Source organism: Protopterus annectens, chromosome 1.part0 (assembly GCF_019279795.1).
Source record: "Protopterus annectens isolate FY-2018-M chromosome 1.part0, PAN1.0, whole genome shotgun sequence".
NCBI lineage: Eukaryota > Metazoa > Chordata > Ceratodontiformes > Protopteridae > Protopterus > Protopterus annectens.
Window position 1 is genome coordinate 1834172103 of NC_056725.1, and position 24578 is coordinate 1834196680.

General features: G+C 37.7%; 1 protein-coding gene across 1 annotated transcript in view; it reads left to right on the forward strand.

Annotated features, from left to right (window-relative positions):
- The window catches only part of C7 (complement C7), a 708293-nt gene that overhangs the window by 683148 nt on the left and 567 nt on the right, over nucleotides 1-24578 (forward strand). The window lies entirely within an intron of this gene.

Here is a 24578-nt window from a genome sequence, read left to right on the forward strand (position 1 = left end):
TGCAGACTGTCTCAGAATCAGCTGATCTGCAGATGATGTTATTGGAATGTTGACAGTTGCTATTTGTTACTGTCAGAGGCTGAAAGACACATTACAAAGTACACAGTTGTGACAGTTAAGCTAGTCTATAAAAGAGCCTATTGAAGACAGTTAACAGTCAGTTATTGTCAGTTATAGTTGACAGTTGCAGTTGTCAGTTGCCAGATGCACTGTGCAGTGAATACCCAAAAGGACTCAACAAGTACTATAAGCCCGCCTTTGCTCTGTTGTAATAATTTAGTTTAGATCAGGGACAGTGTTCTTTAGTCAAATATGAAAATTATAACTAATCAGACGTTTTCTGAATATTGGATAGCTAGCCTTCAGTGCTGATTTCATTTTCCTGGTGACTGAGTTGTCTTTCATTACTGGAAATTACTATTTTATATTTTTAATCATTTTGCTCAATATTAAATATTTTTATTAAATTACATTGTGGCTGGTCAGTCAGTGTTTTCTTTAGTGATTTGGGAGTGCTTACACCTTATATAACTTCCTGGTCCACTCAGAAAGCCTGGCTGCTTTAGGTCATTTGCTATCATTTATTTTGCAATTTAATTGTCATAATTGGACGTCCCTTTAAAAGGGCATGTAGGCTGTCTGATTGGTGGCAGCATGTTACCATATTATTTTGGGGAAGGGGCACAGCTGGAAATCTCTGTCAGGCTTTCCCAGAAGTGTTTGGATGTGTGAAATTTAATTTATTTAAGTGTGAGTGTATCAGAGATCTTAAACTGGGACACATTTATCTGAAGTGTGTAATAAGGAGTTATATTTGGCATGTACAGAAGTATACAGTCAAGTCCCAAGTTATAGAGCATGTTTCTGTTATGCTTTAAGGAGAAATTGTGAAATTTTACTCCTGTTTAAGTGATAGTCTCACACTGGAGTCAGTAGTGAAGATTGAAGCTCCTTAGTTACTGACCCAGGATATTAAGGGATGTCACATTATTGTTGGCATTCCGGTGGGGTATTGTCCGGACATCACAGCTTGATAGGACGTTAACTACCAAGGTCAGTTGTAAGGCCACCCTTATTGAGGGCTATCACCACTGCAGTGAGCCACTCATCAGGGACAAAGGCAGTAGCTAAACAGCTTGAGGAGTGTATCTACAAGAACATGTTTAACACTATTATGCAACCAGGTATATATTATCTATCACTAAATAAAGATACAGTCAGAATGGTTGTTGTACTCTAGAAATCTGACTAAACCAAGCATCTTTTTATCCAGATGTTATAATGTTATAAAATGTGTTATGGAGAGTAACAACCCTTGTTGTTATGCTGTGTGATGTACTTAAGTGGAGTAACCCCTGACAGTACTGAATATTTTGACTCTGGCCTTTGATGAAATGAAACTCTAGGAAAAGGACTCAATGGGCCCTCTTCTGTCCTCTGCCTGCCCCCATACTCCTATTGTGGCCCCTGCTTTCACCCATCTTAGTATTACAACACCGTTCACATTACTTTTGTTCTTGATTTCTCATACTTTGATCAACTTGTGATGCCTATGCCCTGGCCCAGCAATCAAGGAGCCTCAATCTGCACCACTAACACCAGAGAGGGTGGCTCATATATGTGGAAAGGATAACAAATACACACAGTAAAGTGCAATTTCCCTTAAGAGCACACAGAGATCACAGTCAGTCCGGGGCTGGTCGCTCCCTTGCTCCCCAGGTCCCCAATAAGACTCCCCACTGACACAGCTATAGGGTCCAGATCTCAGTCTAGCTGGGCAAGCTAAAATCTCCAGCATCCTCTCTGTACAAACAGTGATTCATGTCCTTGCCCAAGTAGCTGGCACACGCACACAACATAAGTTTATACAACCACACAGACACTCCTGGGGAAGACTGGCACAGGTTCTCCAGCTGTGTCCCTTTTACCCAGACTATACAGTAGTAATTACTGCCACCACCCAGCTAATATTATCAGCTACCTAAAGGCCCTTAAAAGGGTGTCCAATTATTACTGTAATATTATTATCCAATTGGTAAGTGTGGCTAAACAGTCTTAAGGCTTATTAGAGTGACTTGGTACAAGAAACTTATATACATGCAATGTACTCTTAGAGCTTAACATATCTCTACACAAAACAACCACAGTTAAAAGGTTTTAAAATATTTAATAATAAATAATTAAAAGCACAAGACAATACTTTCTACTACACAGTGCTAGTCAAAAGAGTTCAGAGATCACACAGAAATACTTAAATCAGTAGTACAGTTCTGACATCACAGAAAAACACGTAGTCTAATCTTTATAATTCCTAGCTAATCTAAAAGAAAACGCAAGTCTAAGATAACTTACTTAAGACACAGGCAGAGTGCTGAGTTGGATAGTTCAGGCAAAAATGCTTAATAATCTCTGGTTCTCATTGTTTAAATTAAAACCGCAGTTCTGCTAAAACATTACATCATCTTTTACACTTTCCTGGTGTTCACAGGCTGGCAGAAACTCATTTACATTATTTTACAATTAGAGCAATAAAGGACGTTCCACATGTAAATTCTGGTCATTAACTTTAGCCTTAAAACAATAGACACGAAGCCTTCATCTAGCCAGACTGGAGCCGACTTGTAAACATCAAAGGCAATGATGAAATAATTTTAATTTCAAAGGACCACAAGAAATGTTTGACTTAGCTTTCTTTACAGCAGATGGCAATATTGCCACATTGTTTTAAGATCAACATTTCACAGCATATTCTTTCATTTAAAAAAACAAGCTTGTAGTTCAACATTCATATTTACAAATGATAGAATTATCTGCACAATTCTGTCTCGCTAGGCTGGCAGCCTTCACCCATCTCTACCAGTCTTCACACAACTCTTCATATTTTTCCTGCATTTTTTCAATACATCCTAAATGGTAACATTACATCAAAATAAATGAGGAGGAAATAATCAAATGAAGACAATGGTCTCAGCATCCCCCACCCCCAAAGCCAATGGGTTCTAGATATTCTGAGTTACATTTTAGATATTTTTTTTCCCCAAAACCTTTTGAGCCAAAGATGGCCTGAATAAAAATGATGACTAAAAAAAGAAATTCATTCTAACTCTCATTTTCTTCTTGCATACTTTCACCACTCCCTAAATGGCCAAGACTGCAGTGTAATAACTAAGGAGGAAATAATAGAATTAAGCTGATAGTTTGAAGGTTGCTTGGACATCAGAAGCCACGGGATTCTAGATGAAATGTACATTTTAAAGTTTTTCCCCAGCCTTTTGTTGCAGTTGTGGCCCTGACAAAAGTCAAGGCTAATTAAAGAAATCCAGTTTAATTTTTTCTTGCAAGGAAGAAATAAATTCTGCCCAAGGCTTAATGATCAAAGCTGACAAAAAAGTAGTTCACAATAAACTGAGAAGATAAAAATTTGAAAAGATATATAAATCATATCTTAAAATACTGTCTGTCTCTCTGTTAAAAGAAAAAAAAGGCAACTTTTGTGTACCCTTCTGTTATTAGACTGGGATGAAAGTGAATGAATAAATGACCTCAGTCATATGTTTCAAGTTACTGATGTCACATATCATACAGCTTTCCTCTTCACTCCACCCCTAAAAGACAATTCCCATCTTCTCTGTGTCTGTCTGACAACCAGAATGTAGTAATATATTTGAACTTGTTGATCACAGATGTATATTCACCATATTCCTCCTTATCCCTACCTCCCAAAGTTAGCCATCTGTATACACTTCTGATACATAATTGTCAAAAAAGAAAAGAAAAATTATCTCAGTTATGTATTCCAGACTGTTGCGCCCAGACAGTGCACTGCCCCTACACAAGCTGTAGTGAAGATATTCTTCATGTTTCACTGTTGCAATCATTATATTTGGGTAATCTGCTGGCAGGTTGCCCTCAGTCGGCCTGATTAACAAAGTCTTGGGTCATGTGTCTGTTGCTGTCCCTTCTTCCATGACGTCAGGTCGTCGGGGGTATAAAACATGCTGCCGACATCATTACATCAGTCTTTCTTTTTGTGCAGTTCCCGAAGCAGAAGCAGAAGCAGTTCGCAAGAGCCAGTCGGCCGATTCCTGAAATTTTCGTTTTCGAGTTTCAGATCCGAAGTATTCAACTTTAAGCTAAGTACCTCATTGGGGAAACTTTTTCTTGCTCCTTACTGATGTCAGTAAAAGTTAATAATTGCATTACTTGTGGAAAGCAAATACCTCATAAAGATTTTCATTCATACTGTATTCCTTGCCTAGGCCCTTACCATGACGTACCTTGCTGTCGATTTTGTGCTTTATTTAATCAGCGCACTATCCATCATCGGTACATTTATGCCTCTAAATATTTTGGTTCTTGGTTTAATTATCCAGAAATGTCATTGATTATCCATCCGACTACTAGGATTCCAAAAAAATGCAAAGATAAAGACAGAGACAGGACACCGAGGTCCAAAACTGCCCACGACACTTCTCCTAAGCCATTCGCCAGTTCGCTGGTACTCAGTGAGGTGCTTTCGCAGCCCCTGATACCCGCTACTTCTGATTCGCAGGCCTCTACTGAGACACATTCAGAGTCCAGTATGCTGCGAGATGCTTCACCTATGGAACCTGCGGATGTCTCTACCTTGGGTGGGCCCAGAGCCGCTGTGCAGGCACCGGCTTCTGAGGGTGTATTCAGGCCTACAGACTTGCATATTAAATCAACACCGCCTTCATTACTAAGGCCTAAATCTCAATCTACTTCTAAAAAAACAATGCCCAGGCCACATGTTCAGGCCCCTATGCCTAAAAAACAAATTATCAAAATGGCTGAAGATCTAATTACTCTAATCAGGGGTAGTTAACCCCCCCCCCCCCTCCTAAGAGGCCTAGGGCTGAGCTTGATTATGAATCTTCTGATCAGGATTCTGTTTCTTCTGACTCTTCTAATGACCTGGATTTGTCCATGCACACTTACGAGGATTCTGATGCAGAGGATTCCATTCTCTCTGCTTCCCCTCCTGAGGATTTTTCTTTTGGGGAAACTTTACCTACTTTAAGGGAGCATTTCCACTGGGAAAGTCAGAATTTTTCTGATTCAAAAAAGAGGCTTAGGGATTTCCTTCTTCTGCCTCAGCATAGGCCTTTGGCTATACCTCCTGTACTAGACATTGTTGATGATGTATTCTCGGAATCTAGTTTGCTCCCTGATTCCCTGCCTCCGGCCCCTAGTAAACCTGACAGATACTACAGGGTTCCTGAGTCCCACAAGTTCCTTTTCAAAAATCCTGTTGCAGATCCAGAATCCATTTCTCAGGGGCCCAAGGGCATTAAGTCTTCTACTGCTAAAACTCCTACCCCTTCTAATAGAGACTCCAGGGCACTGGATAGATGGGGTAAAAAGGTTTATACTTCTGCAACCTTGGCAATCAGAGCTTTAAACTGCCAATTTCATATGTTAAAATATCAACAGCATATTATTGGACTGCTTAAACAGAAAATGACGTTGATTCCTGACTATGTGGAAAATAAAGATTTACAGGATTTAATGCATTCTGCTGAACAAGTTGGAAAACATACTTTGCAATGTGGTTTTGATGCTTTAGAGGCCTCCTGCTGGGCTGCTGTTACTGGGTCTGTGCTTAGAAGGCATGCTTGGCTTAAGGAGCAGTCTTTGCCTGATCATGTCAAAGCAAAATTGTTGGATGCTCCTTTAAATCAGGACTGCATGTTTGGCAATAAGGCTGAAAAAGTTCTAAAAAAGTTGGAAGATAAAGCTAAATCTATGCAAACTGTTAAAGATTTCTTACAAGTGTAACCTCCAAGATTTAGTAGGCACTAGCCTACTAAGAATTGGTCTTTTCCAGCTCCCTCCAGATCCTCTCAAGCCAAACCCAGACACACCAAAAGCACCAGGTTCCAGTCCCAGGGGACTCTCAGAACTAAGCAGTGGGGGGCCTCTACTTTCAAAGCTGGAAATAACAAGACCACCCCCTGTGGTAAACAGTCTCAATGACTTCCTTTTAAAATTACCAAGCACTTACCTTTTAACTGCCTCTTTGGGGGGAAAGATTGCTCTTCATGCAAAAACCTGGGAACTCATAACCCAGGACAAATGGGTTTTAAATATAGTGTCCCAGGGATACAGATTTCATTTCCACACGTTGCCAACACCAAATGGATGGCCAGACCTTCCCCCCAAATCAGTGGGCAGAGGCTCAAAAACAAGTACTTTTCCTCTTAAACATGGGGGCTATTCAACCGGTATCAGAAGGGGAAAAGGGACAAGGTTTCTATTCCAGGCTTTTTCTGGTACCCAGAAAAGACAAATCATGGCGTCCAATCCTGGTCTTGTCTACTCTAAACACCTTTCTGGAGATTCCAAAATTCAAGATGCTGACTCTTCACCAGTTACTTCCTATGCTAGGCAAAGATGCCTGGTTGGCAACTCTAGATTTAAAAGAAGCATACCTGCACATCCCAATCAGGGAATCTTGCAGAAGATACCTACGCTTCAAAGCAGGCTACTTGCATTATCAGTTCTCTGGCTTGTCTACTGCACCCAGGGTATTTACAAAGTGCCTGGCTCCAATTAATGCATTTTGCAGGCAAAAAAATATTCAGATATATCCATACCTGGACGATTGTCTTAATTCAGGCAGAAAACCAGGGCATACTTCTGAATCATCTGGCGTTTGTAAAAAGGGTTCTAACTTGTCTGGGGTATACCATAAATGAAAATAAATCACAACTGGTACCCTGTCAACAGATTACATTCCTGGGTGCAAGCTTGAATACAACTGCCCAGATGGCTTTCCTCATGCCAGAGAAGCAAATTCATTTGGTAACTTACTTCAAACAAGTGGCCACAAAAACCCTGCTATCTGCAAGACAAATACTGCAAGCCTTGGGGTTCATGGCCTCCTGCATTCTTCTAATTCCATATGCAAGACTGCATATGTGGAAACTACAGTGGTACTTAAAAAGCCTATGGAATCAGTATTGCCACAGCCTGGAAACAATGATTCCTATCATACCTTGCCTACGCCTAGAGTTCCTATGGTGGGCAGAGGCCTGCCACCAAAACAAGGGCCTACCATTCACACTACCCCCTGCCACACAAACCCTAACTACAGATGTATCAGACTATGCATGGGGGGGCTCACCTAGCAGGTAAATGCATTCAGGGCAAATGGAACCCAAATCAAATGCACCTTCATATCAATCAAAAAGAAATGTTAGCTGTACAGAATGCTCTGACAGCCTTCAAGGACTACATTCTTCCAGGACAATTAATGGTAAAGATGGACAACACCACAGTTATGTGGTACATAAACAAGCAGGGGGGTACACATTCCTAACTCCTCTGCAGACTAGCCATGGCATTGTGGAACACAGCTTTGAGCTACCAAGTGCACCTACAAGCTCTATTCCTGCCAGGAAAATTGAATACACTGGCAGACGGACTAAGCAGAAAACTCATGGACCCACATGAGTGGAAATTGGAACCATGGATTTTCAACATGTTGACAAGCAAATGGGGGAGCCCAGACATAGATCTATTTGCCTCCCCCCAGAACTACCGGTTGGACAAGTTTTGTGCAAGGACTCCCCACAAACAAGCCTGGAAAGTGGATGCTCTGTCCTTCAGCTGGAAAAACCTATCAGTCTACGCCTTTCCCACTCTGCTTCTGCTCTCCAAAGTTCTGCTAAAAGTCAAACAGGACAAACCAAGGATGCTTATGATTGCTCAAGACTGGCCGCGCCAACACTGGTACCCACTCCTGCGCAATGTGTCGAAAATATCTCCATGACACCTGCCTCAGACTCCTTCCTTGCTGTCTCAGCAGGAGAACCAAATTCTGCACCCTCAGCTTCCAACATTGAACCTTGCAGCCTGGCTAATCACTTAAATTCAACCTTATCATCCCTGAGCATACCTGTGATAGATGTCATCTTGGAGGCGAGAAAACCTAGTACTAGAAAATCGTATGCTGACAAATGGAAAAGATTCTGTGCCTGGAACCAATTTTAGGGATGAGCACAGCAGCGCCCAATTTACCTCAGATTTTGCAATACTTCACTGAGATGCTTCACAAGGGCCTGTCCTTCTCTGTTAAAATCCATGCTTCAGCTATTTCAGCTCACTATAACACAGAACCACCCCTCTTCTCTCATCCTGTGCTCAAGCAGTATCTCAGAGGGGCAAAGAACGTGAGACCACCCAGGAGAGCTCCATCCCTGCCTGGGACCTTAACTTTGTTTTGGAGAAGATCACTCTACCTGCTTTTGAGCCAGCTGCTACTGCAGACTTAAAAGTTATTTCTTGGAAAACAGCCTTCCTTTTAGCAATCACTTCAGGTAGAAGGATATCTGAATTACAGGCCTTTATGGCAGTGGAGCCTTTCATCATCTTTCATGCGGGTATCTCTCAGGACCAATTCATCCTTCATGCCCAAGGTGGTTTCCAGTGTGGCTCTTAATCAATCCATTCATTTGCCAACCTTCTTTCCCAATCCACAGAACAAAGGGGAATGGATTCTGCATTCATTGGATGTGCACAGACAACTAAGATTCTACTTGGATAGGACTAAATCTCAAAGAAAATCTGAACAATTGCTGGTAGCATTTGCTGCAGGGGCAGAGGGGAAGGCTATTTCAAAACAAACCATTTGTAAATGGATAAGCCATTGCATTCATTTCTGCTATAAGCACCATGGAAAACCTATCCCCCAGGGGATGAGATCTCATTCCACCAGGGCTGCATCTACTTCTGCAGCCTTTCTCAGAGATGTTCCTACCAGAGATATTCTAGAAGCTGCTACCTGGAGTTCTGTACATACTTTCACTAAGCATTATCATTTATCTGTTTTCTCTAAATCCAGAGCTGGCTTTGCCACTGCTGTCTTGCAGGGCCTTATAGCTGACCCCAGTGCTGTACAAACTACCCAGATGTAATGACTGCAACAGTGAAACACAAAGAACATTGTACAGTTGTGTACACTTACCATAAATGTAGATGTTCGAGTGTATTCCCTGTTGCAGTCCTTGTTACCCTCCCTCCAGCCCCCTATTTTTCTCTGACTATACCTCTACTTTCCTTTACTATGCTTAAAAGCCTTTTTGGTGTATTTGCTTTTGGTTGGAGGTATAATTTTGTATTTTTTTTAATTTTATTTGCTCCCCATTAGGGGGCACCTGACATCTGGGGCAAGAAAAACTGATGTAGTGACGTCTGCTGCATGCTTTATACCCCTGACGACCTGACGTCATGGAAGAAGGGACAGCAACCAACGCAGGACCCAAGACTTTGTTAATCAGGCCGACTGAGGGCAACCTGCCAGCAAATTACACAAATGTAATGACTGCAACAGTGAATACACTTGAACATCTACATTTATGGTAAATGTACACAACTGTACTTTGTGTGCATACCTGTAGTATACTGTTGTGTCAGAAGTTAAACAAATAATGACTACACTGTCACAGCCCTACAAAAGCCACAGTGACCATCTGTCCATAGCACCTCTGAGGTTTAATTGTGAGGAAAATGGGAGAAATAATGACTAAACTTTCCCCAGTCCCTAACATGTTATACTGACTTCTGTGCACACTTCTGAGATTTGATTGCAATGAGAATTTAAGAAATAATAATCTCACTGTTCCCAGCCCCCACCATCCACACACACACACACACACACACACACACACACACACACACACACACACACACACACACAAGCAACAGCAACATTCTGGGCACATGTCTGAGCAGGGCCAGTGGTAGAACAGGTGGGTCCAGAGCAGAAGCCCTCAATAAGCCTTTGTCAGACTCCACTTTTGCAACCTGAGTTGTAGATGCTGCAAGGCTGTAGATGTTCTGTGATGCATTTTATATCTTATTGCTGAAAGATAATGACATATTGTATGGATCATTATAATTATGCTCTGAATTTTGCATACGTGTTAAGTACCATAAGGTATTTAACAAGCTTTTATTAAGTACATCTTGCTACTGTTACGCTCTAGTTACACACTAGAGAACTAACAGCAGTCAGCTATCACCAAAAAAGAGCCATAGAAAGCTGTTAAATTTTATTTGGATTTTGTTCTAAAGTCATACTGACAGCTTTCCACCACTCTTCTGTGGTGAATTCTCTCTCTCTCTGTGGTAGGGGTAAGTGTGTTACAGCACTGCTATACTTTTTTTCTCTAACGTTCGAATATGTAGCTCCAGGATCACATACCATGCAGGTGCAACATTAGGTTCATTTGTAAGTTTCTATGAAATTTTTGTGCAGTAATTCAAAATGTAATACATATTTACACTACATACAACTTGTGTCACTGATATGATTCTGTTATGGAACACAGCATAAAAAAAAACTGCCCTTTTAGATCACAACGTTCCCCTTTTGCCTTCTTCCCCAGCAGCCTTCTGCATCTTCTAGCACCCCTGGCCATAACTGGCTCATTGGGCACCCAGTGCCAATCCCTGGTCTGGTGTCCCTCAAAGCTGCATTGCAAAGAAAAAACTAAACAAAAAAGCTCTGATCTGGTGCTCCTCTTTTCTCTCTTAAAGGGAATAGCTAGGTGTGTGTCATGTCCACATACTCTACATGTGAGGAAAAAAAGAAGTTTGTTGTATGATCTAGTGCTTTTCCACTCTCTCATAAAAAGCATCAGTCACACTTTCATGCTGTCCATGTTAGAGCCAAAAAAACTCTGTTCTCTGATCCAGTGCTCCTCCTAAGGAGGAGACCTTGGCCCTAATGCCTTTCCACTCAGCAACCAGCTATCACTTTTACATAAAGAGCAAAAAAAAAAAAAAAATCAGACCTGCTAATCATGCCTCCTAGCACTTTGCTCATGGGGGCTTCCCATTTTACCTCACCTTAGCTTTGCTTCTGCCTGCATGGTTACCATATTTTTAAAGAGGGTTTAAAAGTTCGAATCACTAAAGAATGAACTTTAGTGATCGAACTTTTAAAAGTTTTAATATCTGTAAAAATGATATTTAAAAAAAAAGAAAAAGTAAAGGGTTTAAGCAGGGGGGCAAGCCCCCTGCACCCCCATGTGAGGGGCTGCGCACCCCACACCCCCTGCTACTTAAATATACCAACTCTGAGATCGCACTTCAGTGTGCTACAGTGCAGAAATGGAAAATTTCCCATTTCCTACACTGTAACGCAATCTTGTAGTTAAGTAGCAGGGGTGTGGGGGGTACAGAGGGGCTTGTCCCCCTGCTTACACCCTTTAGTTTTTCTTTTTTTTCTTTCTTTTTTTTTAATCTTCATAGATATTCAAACTTTTAAAAGTTTGATCACTAAAGTTCATTATTTAGTGATCTAATATAGACCCTTTAAAGAGACAGAAGTCACATGACAGCACAGGCCTGCAGTATCCAAACTTGGCATTGTTTATTGTATGCATTACATGAGAACAATTCAGTATGATGATGATGAATATACACCACCAAATTACTACAGTATACAGAAGAACAGCAGCATTTATTCAACTTTACTTATTTTGTTTTAGTTCTGTTCTTATTACCTTCCTCATTATCTTGTCTTGTTCATTTCAGAAGGTAGTGGGATCTAGGTAATAAGAGAAATGAAAGATGATAGAGGAGCGGTAAGAAGATCTCAGAAACAAATGATGAGTCTTGTAATAAATTATGTAAAGAAAATGTTTCAGGATAAAAAGAAGGTACACAAAAATGGGATGTTAAAAAGTATTAGAAGAATTAGAAAATGAAGTTTCCTTATGTGAATTAGATAAAATACTCGGAAAAGTTAATTTGCAGTCAGTTGCAGGCCCAGATGGAATAGGATATTAATTCTATAAAAGAATTACACGTTGGCAGAAAAAATACTTCTTAAAAGTTAGGAATGAGTGGTTCAATGAAGGTTTTATGTATACAGATTTATGCAGTGGTATATTTAAATTTGTAAGGAAAAGGGAAGACAAAAATGTAATCAAAAACTGGAGAACTATAGTATTGAATAATGCAGATTACATGATTTTATGAAAATAATCCAAAAGAGAATGAAAATTAAAATGAAGAATATTATGGAAATAGCATATACCATTTTAAGGGAAAAGGATGCCAAGAATTGTTATTAGTAGAGAAGTTGTAGATGATGTTATATACACGGAAGAGGAAACAAAGCTTATGACAGGAGATTTAAATAAAGCATTTGATACAGTACAACATGAACTTTTATAGATAATTATGAGGGAATATTTAAGAGTGTTTGCTGTTTGGCATATGACAAAAATAAAGAATTTTAGTGAATAAAGAATGGCATACATCAAGGATATCCCATAAGTAGTATGCTGTTTACATTAGTTATGAAAGTAATTTTTGGAGGTGGAAATATACATATGAAAGATGCTACTTATATTACTAATGAAGGGATACAAATTCCAGTTATGTTGACTTATGCAGATGATATTATACTAATTATGAAAAACAAAGTCTGGATGAAAGAAGTAATATGTTAAGGATGTGAATGCTTAAACATAATAGGCATGAATTTAAATAAAGGTAAAAATAAAAGACTGGGTAATATAGTAAAGATAAGAGGAATAGCTTTTTTGATTAAATAAATTTCTGTGATAGTTATAAGATATGGAGATAAAAATGTAAGGGAGGAACAATGGAAAAGCATAACAGATGACATAAAGGGGCTTTGTTGTTTTTGGAAAATATACAAGTTATCTTTTAATAAAAAAAGTTCACTTGATTAATTAATTTGTACTGGGAAATGTAGTGTATTTAGCAAGTATCCATATGTTGCCAATAATTTATGAAAAATAAATACTACAGTGGACACAGGCAATCTGTAAATGGTTCATCTCCCAGCCCCCTACTTGTAAATGTTTCATCTTCCAAATGCCTACTTACACTTATCAAGGGTACCAAAACTTGTCAGAGATTTGGGATCCATGGCTAGGCTTAAAACTACCCTTGTGGTCATTAGCCTAGTAAACACATGTGAACCTATGAAAAAAGCTATTTTTTTTTTCTTTTTTATGGGGTCCAAGACTGAATCCAGTGAATAGAGGAGTCTTATGTATGGCTAAGGAAGACAGAGGTTTAGGATTAATAAACGTGATTGTATATGTTGCTTCATTGATAGATAAATGACAGAAATAAGAAGTTAGTACTAAGTCTTTAAAGTATGGTATTGGGATATGTTAAAAAAATCAAAAGAAGGAAAGGATGTATAATTGAAAAAAAATAGATATTATCAAGAAAAATATTTTTTCAGAAAATAAAAAATTGATTGAAAATGAGGAAAGTATGGTATAAAAATATCATGATACAATATTATTAATTTTTGTGCTGATTTTAGTAAATGAAAAAGTTAAAGCTATAAAAGTATGAAAAAATAAATAAATGGAATGTCAATATTTTTAGATTAGTGATTAATAAATTACCAGTAAAATATGCCATTTAAAAATAAGTGAAAGATTTTGCATATATTGTGGCAAAATAGAAGCTACAGAACATATTTTCTTACAGTGTATAATGGTTATAAAATTGTGGGAAAAGCTGTGTGAATAAAAGTTTTTTGAATGTATAAAACAGGTGAATAATATAAATATGGATATGATTGTTTATGGATACTATAAGCATAAAACTAAGGAATGTGTTAGTAAAATACATAAAAGACAATTTCATGTTGTGTGGATTATTTGGAATGAAAGCATAAATGAAATTGTGCTTAATGGTAAATAGAGATTGGAAAAAAGGGTGGGAATCTAATAAGGACAATAATGACAGTAATTCAAATAATAAAGGAAAGTAAGAAATGGAAAATTGTACACTGTATAAATATGTAAATATGTAATTTTGTAAATAATATTGTACATAATGTTTTAAATAAAGGACACCTGTTGTTTTCAGTACATGTATCTTCATTGTCAAGCTATTATAGCTCTATAAAATTAGCAGTATTAAACAAATTAAAGATGATAAAAGTGAGTGATACAGGAGAGATAATTAGTACCCCTAAAATAATTGCATTCATATTCTTGAGATAGGTAATATTTTAGTTGCTTTTGAAGAGAAGCATGTTGTTGGGCTCCATTCATGCTGACAAGTTCCATTGTTTCTATAAGGGAGCATGTTCTAGGTTGCCAGTGCAAGTCTGTGAAAGAAACTTTTACAAGTTGCTAGAGTGATTTAAGACATATTTAAAGTTAGGTTATTGTTATCATTATGAAGAGAGTAAGTTGTGCTATGAATTGACAATACATTGGCTAGAGGTAGACAAGGTATCAAGAAGGTACCCAGCTCTGTCTGCAACCAGTTACCATTTAGCCCTTCAGTTCTGGGAAAGCTTTGAACTTACGGAGTCAGTGAGACATGGATTTGTGATTCTAGTTACTTGTCTAGATGTGCCAAAAACATATCTACTAGCAGACTATGTAGAAATTGTTTTGTGTAACAATGGTTAAATTGTGGATACTTGTTAAAACAATGTTATCTGCATATATCATGACATTTATCACAGGAAAATCCCAAGGTAGACTGCTTATGTATAATAAAAATATAAAGGTCCTAGAGCAGAGCCTTGCAGAACTGCACAAGTTAGTATACCAGTTTCAAAGGAGTAATTAGAAATTGCAAAAGTAAATTATCTATTTTGTTAAGTAATTTGAGAATCATGAAGGTATTTTAGTAGAGAAACCGTAGTCAGACAATGTATTAGTAGATTGTGAGCCAGGGTGGCAAAGGCCTATTTACCATAAAATTAGAAGTGTGCTAGCTTATCCATGTGTTTAATTGCTTACTTGCATGTTTTACCATTGATAACGAGGTAAGTGAGCTGGTTGAACAATGACAGATTATATATAAAATTATGACTGGACTCTGTTATTAACCATGGATACAGAAAATAACAGCTAAGTTCATGAGTTCTAACACAAAATGAATGAATGAATGCATAGCCAATCAGTTTTAAGGTGCAAACATACTGGAACATTCAAAATCATGTATGTACAGACTAAAGGAGAAGTTACTCAAGGCTGTCCTCAGAATGGAATATTATTTGCTATGGTAATGGTTGCAATTTAGAAAAGTAAGTCAGTTATACAAGGAGGTGCAGGTAAAATTAGGTAGAAGAAAATTCCTGTATACATGGCATTTGTTGATGATTTGATAGTTATAGCTGAAAAAAAGATATGTGAAGCTGTGAAATAATAGGAAAGTATGTTGAACAAATTTAGTCTAAAGATGAGTAAAAAGTGTAATGGTTTTTAAGGCACAGTTAATATTGTAGATAGTTATTTTTCTGAGAATGAGATGAGTTTGATATGATTAGAGTTTGGATAAAAAATAATATGCGAATGGAAGAAGGTATTAGAAGAAATTAAGATTATAAGTAAAATGTGGAACACAAGTCATCATATAGGGAAGTAAAGTTTAGCTTATCTATTCTTACTTACTAGGAAATTAGTGTATTTTAGTGAGGTATATACCTTTCTGATGAGACTATAAAATGAGTTGTTTGAAACTGTTTTTCGAACAAGTAATATGAAGACTATTATTTAAGCTGGTACATTTATCAACAATGCCTACATGAGGAATTGCACTGAATGTCTTAACAAGGTTGAGAAAAGTGCTCATATGGACGGGGCAGTCTTTAAGATACTCAAGACGTAGGCACAAATCCATGCCATCTTCTTGCCCCAGGGGCCATTTATTGGGTAAAATTGGCTTATAATGGCTAGGCTTGTAAGGGCTTTTGCTTCATTAGCCTAGTAATCTCCTATGAACAAACTGATCCCCATCAATGCTGTCATTTACCTACAAGAAAGTCAGCTAAATTAAGCAAGCAAGATTTACCCTTCACTGTACCATGCTGACTACAATCCAGTGTTTTTTAAGTTACTATTTTCACTCCTATTGAGCTTGACTATGGCCTATATCATGATTTTATAGACAATACTATTTAGCCCAGTAATCAGTAATTTCCAGGTGAGTTATAATAGCATCCTTATGCAGAGATACCACAGCCAGTATTTTTCAGGGCTTAAGCTCCTACCGTAGGGAGAGGCTGAGATCAAAAAGATAAGGAAAGGTTTAGTCATAATGTACTTTGTGCTCGCAACAATGCAACCTGCTATGTATTATGTAGGTCCATTGAGCTTTTATTTTTAGTTTTAGTAATAGCTTCCAGGAAGTGGTAAAAAGTGATAATGGGAGGAGCAGCATTTTTAAAAGATTCAAGATAGGGGGAATTGGGGTGTGGAGTAGTGGTTAAATTGAGCAAAATTTGTCAGCCAGGGCATTTACTGTGAATATACTAGAAATGCGGAGAAAATGTAAAACTTCTTTAGGAAGAAGTATCATTTAAGGGCATCAATAAAGTGTCTGATGAAGTATAAATTATTACAATAATGTATAATTTTGGCAAACTGCATCAAGACAGAGTAAACAACAGGCCATATTTTGTGAATGTGAGAGAGTAAGAAAAGCATATCACATGCTAAAAGTTCAACTGAAAATTCACAGGATGACTAATCTTAATGAATGATTTGATATTTGTAATATGACAAAAGGGATATGTTAAAAGAAGAACTGAATAAGAATGTTGTGCATTATTTACAGAATATGACAAAAGGGATGCAGTTTCTGTACAACAAGAACTGGGTATGTGAGTGTTAATAAAAGATATATAAAATATTTCAGCTATATGTAAATAAAAAGGAATTAAATTAAAGTGTTGTGAGATTAAAGCTGTAGTAGGAGCCATTTGGTGTTTCATACAAGTTTCTCAGGTCTGTTCTTAGAAGTTATGGGTACATTCATTTCAGTTATGAAAGAAAAAATGGTGTCATGTTCTGTAATTTTTTAATGGAGCAATGCAGAAAACTGAAGCTAGAAATGTGCATTTAAAGAATGAAACTGCTGTATCTATGGCAGGTAGCCTTTTCATTATACACCATCTTGCAAAAGATATGACCTGAGACAGCCAGTGTTAATCACCCTTTTGCAGGTATCTGAGAATAACATGGTTGTGGGCTGTTTGGAGATTACCAAATTCCCAAATAGGGAGAGTCAGTCTAAGATCATATATTATATTCTTATTGACTAGTACACAGAGATGTTGTTACTGTCCCATGTTATTGTGCTTGTATAGACATAAATTCATCTTAATATTTTACTTTTAAATATGCCTAGCTCTTCAGCTTTTTTCAAAAGCATTTTATTCCAGTTTCAATTTGCCAAGTATTAATTTTGATGGATTTTTAATTTGTTGATTTATTGGCTAATTATTCACAATGATATCTGCATTATTTTAGCTCTAAGCAGCTAATATTAAAATTGACATTTGTGTGAAAATATATAACAGGGTAACCAATAAATATGTGAACATTCCTTGCTACAGTTTCTGATTACTTGAAGTGCAATCATTTTCTGACATTGTGTCTGAATCAATTTCAATCAGTTTGGAGAGATGCAGTTCTAATATGGAAAATGAGATGGAATGCTAGTGTAAATGGGCAATCTCACACACAAACATGCACACACACACACACACACACACACACACACACACACACACACGCGCGCACACACACACACACACACACACACACACACACACACACACACACACACATGCCAGAGCTGATTCAGTTATGTGCTACATCTCTCAGCAAACTATTTCCACTAGCAAATTTTAAAAAATGTGGCATTGATTTGGATATGGAATTATCAATCTTGCAGTTACATTCTGTGTCCTTGTAAAAATCCTGTTGTTTGCTTAATCTTATAGGTGTTTTTATGACTTTTAGTAGAATTTGAATATGACCCCTGTGGAATAGTCCTACACACATTAACAAATTTAATAGTTTACTTGTTTATACTCAGACATGTTAACTTATTGATATATGCTAGCTTAATTATTTGTTATATGGGTTATATCTACAGAATAACATATTATTTTAACCAAATCGTAATTTGATTTTTCATTTTATAGACTACATGTAGTTGTGTAAAGTTCTTAAGAAATAAGCACTAAAATGAATTTGAATATGAACTGAGCAAAAACTGTGCCTGTGGTGCACTGAATATTTCCGTGCGATCTACATCCATGTGAGTAGTAATGCTAATGTAGTTCATAGGGCGTTATAAGGAGTAACAAGGCTGTCATTTAACATGGCATCTTAGCCTAGTTGTAGCCATCTACTAATGGGTTTTATTCCTCACAGCTAGTAATGCACTAAAGGGACACGGTATCTTTTAGTGAAAACATAAAGAAACCACAGACTAAGACATCTATGCAGTGTTGAATACAAAGTATTTTATTTGGTTTGTTTTTGGAAATTTATATACTGTATATATATATATATATATATATATATATATATATATATATATATATATATATATGCTTTACTATCAAAATGCTGAATGGCGCTTACACAAAACTGGGATGGTCAAATGCATGTTTTCCAGTTTCTGTAATGCCGCTCTGGAAATGTTCAAAAATACATTAGTGAATGGTATTGTTTATTCGCTAATATGGGATCGACATTCTGATAACAGATGGCACTATAGTGGGGATTGGGAAATTTACCCTTTTCCTCACTGTAGTGCAATCTTGGAGTTGGTATATATAATATGTAGTGGGTGTGGGGGGGGTGCAAAACTGTAAAAACATGTGCTGTAGATGGACAATTCCTGTGCCGGCTTCAGCACAACTGTCTGAAGCTCTGAGTCACCTCCTGACATTTCAAATAAATTCAAATGTGGATGTCGAGGTGATGATTTCTGACATTCTGTAAAAGTTACATTACCAAATGCAAAATGTCACTTTGAGCAATTGAATAGATTTTGTGAGATTCAGCATTTTGATCGTAAACATATATATATATATATATATATATATATATATATATATATATATATATATATATGTACGTCACTCGATTTTATATTAAAAAGGAGATGATTTCAGAATATTTAGATTTTATACTTAATCCGATTGTACAAGAGACTCCGTTTTACATTAGGGACTCATGGGGGTTCCTAAATGAGTTATTTCTAGCACAGTTAGATATTTCAAAATGTATTTTTGTTACACTGGACATTGTCTGTGGGTAAACTAATATCCCTCCTGAAGAGGGAAAGGAATACGTTAAACTGTACATGTCTAAATATGTATGCTAAATTCCATTCTTATAAAAATATGACTTTGAATGCTTTGATAGACACAGTTTTACAGAACGACTTTTTCCATTTCAATGGACAGACTTTCCAGCAGAGTAAGGGAGTGGCTGTGGGGTCAAAAATGGCCCCCACATATGCTAACTTGGTGTTAGCCACTTGGGAAAGAGAAACATTGGTGCACCTCCCTGGATATAATTTCACAAGACTGTATCGTAGATATATTGATGATATCTTTTTTTGCATGGACTGGCATAGTTATGCAGTTGGACCTGTTTATATAAGCCATGGAAAACAGTATTTCTTTCCTGTCTTTTGTAAAATCAGGATGTGGAAGCAAAGTGTTTTTTTTGGACACTTCCATCTCAATTGATTTCAACAACAAGTGTCTGACTTCTAACATTTATCTTAAGGATACCTACCTTAATAATTTCTTGGAATTTACTAGCCAGCACCCTTTCTACATGAAATATAATGTATTAAAAGGCCAGTTCATTAGACTTTCCAGGTTGGTTAGTGACAATCTGCAGTTTAAGAAAGAGTCCAACTTTCTTTGTGAACTTTTTTTGCAAAAACACTACCCCAGAGATTTGATTTTAAAAGTAACAGAAGAAGTTTCTAATGCCAGACATGTTTCATTTCAACCTATCCTGAAGTATGGTTTCCAACCTAAGCAACAAAGCAACACTCTAAATGCAGACAGAATGTTAAGCTTTCCAGTTCCAATTTGCAGAGATGCAAGCTATTAGAAACATTGCTTCTAGCAATTGTAATATTGTTGCAAGCTCTCCTACTATGTCTGAATTGCTGGGTATACAGCCTATGTTTTCATACAAAAGGACACGAACTTTAAGGAGCTCTCTTGAGAACAGAGATGCACAGTTTTTAATAGGAAATGTTTGCAATGTTTCTGACCCACCTGGGATGTTCAAATGCAGCAAATGTATCTATTATCAATATATCTGTACAGGACCTTCCTTTACATTTGAACGTATTAATTTCACTGTTAGTTTTTCCCATCACTTTGACTGTAATTCTTGTAACATTGTTTATGCAGGAATTGTAAGACTTGCAGTTTTTTTTTTATTATGTTGGAAAGACTAGTCAAAAACTTTCCGACCACATTAAGGAGCACTGCGCTGCACTTAGAGGCAAAAACAGTCACAATGCTGTAACTAGACACTCTGCAGCTTGCTGTGACTTTGTTAAATTCCGTTTTATTGTTTTGGAGAAAGTTGACTTGTTTTTGGGGACTACTCAGCTCTACCGGAAGTGAAAGAACTCAGATGGCAGCTGCATTTGGGTGCGGAGTTCTCCCCAGAGTTGAATGATGCTTCTAATTTAAAATGTGTACTCAGATGGCAGTAATGACAGTCTGAGTGATTTTAATTTTATGCCTTAAAGGGCTGACTTTATTGTTAACTTGTAACCAAGTCTGATTTTATGCATTGCTAGGGCGGAAGTGATTACTACTTCTGTATACTTGGGGAAGTAATTGTACTTTTACTTTATTACATATTATTACAAATGTTTGATTTCTTATTTTCAGTTAAGTTTACAGATTGCATTGAGAATGTTGTTCGAGCTTGGCTCTGTACTCTATTTTCTGTTTAAGTTACGCCCACCTCATGCATATTTATCGGCAATAGAACTTTGAAAATGACACTTCCATCATGTGTAAAGGGGTTGAACTGTGAGTTTGACTGGACAAGATTATTTTTGTTTGTTTTCTTACACTACTGCAGTTTATTTATTCTGATGAAGTTCTTAAATAAAGAACAAACGTGTACTCAATCACAAGTTCTACTTGCTGCATTCTTTCTTATTTATTTATTTATTTGTTGACCAGGATAGTCCGACTGGGACAGAGCCCTTTTTCAGTGGAGGCGTGGGGAGAAAAGCTCCAGTGTACAAAAAATAGATGATTACAAAGCTCAGTAAATATGCAGTACAATGAGAATCGATTGTCAGATGCATTTACAATAGTGGAGGCAAGCAAGAGTGAATCACAAATAAACCTAGTGAGATTCTTATGAAAGTGAACATGCACTCAAAGCAAGAGATAATGTTATAAGATTATCACATTCTAGATGGGTAGCAGTAGGTGATAGGACAAGCTATAAGGGTTTTGGGGAGGGTGGTAGGAGGAGTTAGTGTTAAGAGATTATGTGAGATGTTATGATATATAGTTACCATAATGTGGGTCGAAATATGGATAGCTGGGTAGCCTGTAGAGAGACAGGAACAATTATTAGCTTACTGACAGGAGGAGGTTGGAGAGAGGAGGTATTAAGGCAGGTGGGGGGTGGCTGGAGTAAGGTGAGAGGAAGAGAGAAGAAAGGGGGAAAGGGATGAAAAAGGGAGGGTGAGGGAGGTGTGTAGTGAACCAGATTTATACAAGGTTCAAGGGGGGAGGTTACAGGGGCTTATAGTGAGGTGGGTTAAGTAATGTTTGAGAGAGATCTTGAATGTGTGGGTCTGGGGTATGCTTCTTAAAGGCAAGGGAAACTTGTTCCAGAGGATGGCTGGAGAGTAGCTGTATAAGTTCTGTCCAGCAGATTTGTTTGCTTTGTACATTTGCAGCAGGCATTGATCAGAGCTCCTAAGAGATTGGGAAGGGGCACAGAGTGAGACTAGTGAGGAGAGACTTGGATAGGAGGAGGGCTTATTGAGAATGGAATGGATAATGAGGAGTTGGGTAAGTCTGAGGTGGTTTGGAAACTCTAGCCAGTGAAACAACTTGAGTTCTTGTGTTATACCTGGTTTTATTTACTTTACAGATGCCTTTGGAAGGTTTTATTTTATTTGTTTTATATATATATATATATATATATATATATATATATATATATATATGTGTGTGTGTGTGTGTGTGTGTGTGTGTGTGTGTGTGTAGTATATACTGGCTTGCAGATTATTTGGAAACATAAAAAAGATATTTAAAGTATCATTCTTCTAATGCTGATGAATCATATTTGCTATATATTTGCTTTATCTCTGTGTAAAAATGGCCAAAAAAAACATTGAAACTTTGGCTAGCAATGGTGTGATCTACAGAGAGCAAACCCATGATGAAATAGAAATGATGCCTATTACATATGAATGGGTAATGAACTGCATGAAAAATTAAACTTGTGTGAATGCATGGCTCATTTGTTTGCACCAGTGGAATAGTGCTGGCCCCATACATCTGCAAAGGCAAACATTGTGAGAGTGTGTGGATGTATGTGTGTGTCTCTGTACTGCATGGCTGTTAACCCCTACTGTTTTGCACAAATGTGCAGTCTAGCTCTATGTTGAATAGGGTTCTCCATCCTTCAACCTAATTCCTTTGTCTTACACCTCAGTTCTTGCAGTAAGCAGTGCTTGAAATGCATGACACTCTGGCCATCCCCTCTGCAGTTTACAAACTTCCACTTGCACTTTAATTAGCAGGCTGCACATCTTGGTCATGCTATGAGTTGTTCATCTACGTGTAAATATATCTGTTAAGTACGCACAGTCATTGCTGCTGTACACCCTTCACTTATATTTAAGTATGTGTCGTGCACAAAGCATCATGCACAAGGACACGCATAGGCACACACACACACACACACACACACACACACACACACACACACACACACACACACTGGAATTGTCTTTACACATCTGCCTGTGATGGTTTAATACTCACCCCCCTCCCCACACACACACACACACACACACACACACACACACACACACACACACACACACACACATGCTGATTGTGATTCATTGGTACTGGGCACACAAGCTGTTGTGCTGTATGCCTATGTCCTTTCCCTTTATCAAATGCATTTTTAATCAGTAGTTAAGCAGTTGGGCCCTATAGGAATGAATAATGCACTGAGCATGATCATTATTCTGTACATTCCATAAAGCAGTGCACAGCTCACATACTGCCATGCACATATGTGTTTTCTTGAATTGCAGGAATGGCAGTAGTGCATATTAAATGTAATCCATTTTATGTCTGGTATGCATGGCAGACCACATCTGTGAATACATCTGAAAGAGCTTAAAATAATAAGAAAATAATTAATTGTCACCTTTTGCGTGGAGAAATGCGTGAATGGGCGTACCTTCGTTGAAGGTTGTGCATCAAGCCTGGCAAGCCGGTCCATAAAAATCAACTGCTAATCATTAGCGGACCGGAGTTCCGCTGTGGCGACCCCTAACCGGGAAAAGCCGAAAGACACAAACAAACAAATTCATTGTCACCAAACTTATAAGTCAGGGCATGGCATCCAGGTCCAAGGAAGTCATAGTGCCACTTTATTCAGCCTTATCAGACCCATCATTGAGTATAATGCCCTCTTCGACATGTACCTGACCAGACATATGCAATATTTGGAACTCCCACAAAAGTTCCTTCCCAGGAGAATCCAGGGTATAAACACATTCTCTATACTCAGTTTCCTGCAGGTTACTGAGAGGCAGTCTCTGCCTGGCATGCAAGACATCCTTGGTTCCAGCTCTGATGGACCTTTTGCACATCCTCAACATGAACAACATCAGAACCACTAGATCCAATGATTTAAATATTGCTTGTGACATAAATATGACATGTTGATGAGACAGATATGTGTCTCAGAGGATCCCCATGCTCTGGTAAACATCCATGTGAAGGTGAGTCCACCCTTAACCCTATTTAAGTGTAACCTTGATCAATGGATAGGAAATCAGAAATTCACCCTGGTTCTGGTCTCCATGTTACTGATAGACAGAGGCAGACAGTAATGCTCAAACTAACATACCCCCTTCCAACATAGCGTCTAGAAACTTTATAGCTAGCATACCCCTTCCTAATAAATGCCAAAGACACAATTGGGTTGAGTTGCATGGCTAAGCTTATAAAGGCTCTTGTGGTCACTAGCTTAGAATATACCTATGAACCTATGCAGTTATGCAAGGCATTGATGAAAGTAAAGGATCCAGAAGAGATGTTTTCCATTAAATTTCCACATCTCTCATTTAACTTGCTATGATGTGCATGTTTTTTTTTCAGCATGTTGGCACCCAATCCTTATAAAACATTATCTCACATATGCAGGATTTACTGAATTTAAAATATAGTGTTTGTGGTTGTCTGTTCCATTATAAAACCGGCATCATTGCAACCACTATAAAAATGAAGAGTTGAAAACAAGCATTGTAAACTGAGAAGTTGTGAAAATGTCCTCACTGGAAAGTCTTACAGCTGTTTTGTATCAAAAATAGTACATTAATATTTAAAAATCCAAATTTTACAATGAATATGTCATAATGGTAGACCTGCTGTTTTTTTTTTTTTAATGAGGGCATATAATGTTCTCTGTTTCACAATTTAAAACAACGCAGATATGTTCTTACAGTTTGATATTTCTTTCTTCTTTTATTTC